This window comes from Cynara cardunculus (assembly GCF_001531365.2).
Source record: "Cynara cardunculus var. scolymus isolate 2C chromosome LG 7, CcrdV1, whole genome shotgun sequence".
NCBI classification, from domain to species: Eukaryota; Viridiplantae; Streptophyta; class Magnoliopsida; order Asterales; family Asteraceae; genus Cynara; species Cynara cardunculus.
Genome location: NC_037534.1, coordinates 11,584,808 through 11,586,040, shown reverse-complemented (window position 1 = coordinate 11,586,040; position 1,233 = coordinate 11,584,808).

Genomic DNA, 1,233 nt, shown 5'->3' with positions numbered 1-1,233 from the left:
ATGAACATTCACCGTGTTCATATAAATGTTCACCGTGTTCATGCGATGTTTTTTATAAAAGTACCCTCTGAACCGTTGTTCATAGGCATCTCAATTAATATATTAATTAAATTATTATTTTTATAGTCTCATTTAATAAGGACCGTTTGATGAGAAAATGAACGATCAAGATCGGGTTAACATAGTTTGCACAATAGTTTTGGTTAATATTTGAACCAACCCCTATATATATATATATATATATATATATATATATATGTGTGTGTGAGAAAAAGCAAGTGCAAATGATTCTCAATTGTGAAAGTGTTAACAAATGTTGTTAGGTTGTTTTTAAAAACGTTTTAGGGATTGTTTGACAGTTGCTGAATAATTAAGAGACTCTCATGAAATAGTGTAAAATGAAATATAATTGTTCGATAACTATTTACAACGAAATTAGTGCGTTGAATGGTTCATAGGCCGCCTCTATATAGAACTATTAAGAGGTAAACAAATAATCCCTTGTAGTATTTACAAATGTTGTTAGATTTTTTTAAAAACCGAGATTTGTTTCTGGAATAGAGATATCCTATTTTTGTCTTTTTCTTGTAACAATTGATATCCCATAATGTTTATCCCAATATCAACTTTTGCAGGACCTGAAGAAGATCCTATGACTCGTTGTTTGAAATTGCTTGGAGAACAAAATGAAAAAACCTTAATGCTTTTATCCTAGTTACACGAAGCAGTTGTCCTTATTGATGCAGAATCCCCGATAGGATTTTAGGCATCACCTTTTGTCGACCATATTGCTTTGGTTGAAGTTCCTATGACATATAATATCCTCGCCTTTACACCTAAGTATTATGGTATTACCGATCCTTATGAGCAAGTTGCTCAATAAAAACAACTAATAAGAACCGTATCTATTCCTCAAAATTATCAAGAGATCTATATGTGCAAAAAACATTGGGGAGACGTTAACTGGTGTTGTACTCAATGGTTAATCAACCTGAAACCTAAGACTATAATTTTTCTTTGTCAACCTTATCAATCAATTTTTCAATAGTTCGTAGATAATCACAAGATGGAAAAACAGACTAGTTTTAATACCCTCAAACTTGGAAAGAGCGATTAATTTAAATTTTCAAGAAAACAATAAATAAGGAGTTAATCCCTTTTCTATAGGTCAACAATTGATTAGTTATAATGGCAATCTAAGATTTAACATCAATATGATACATTCCAACCCTT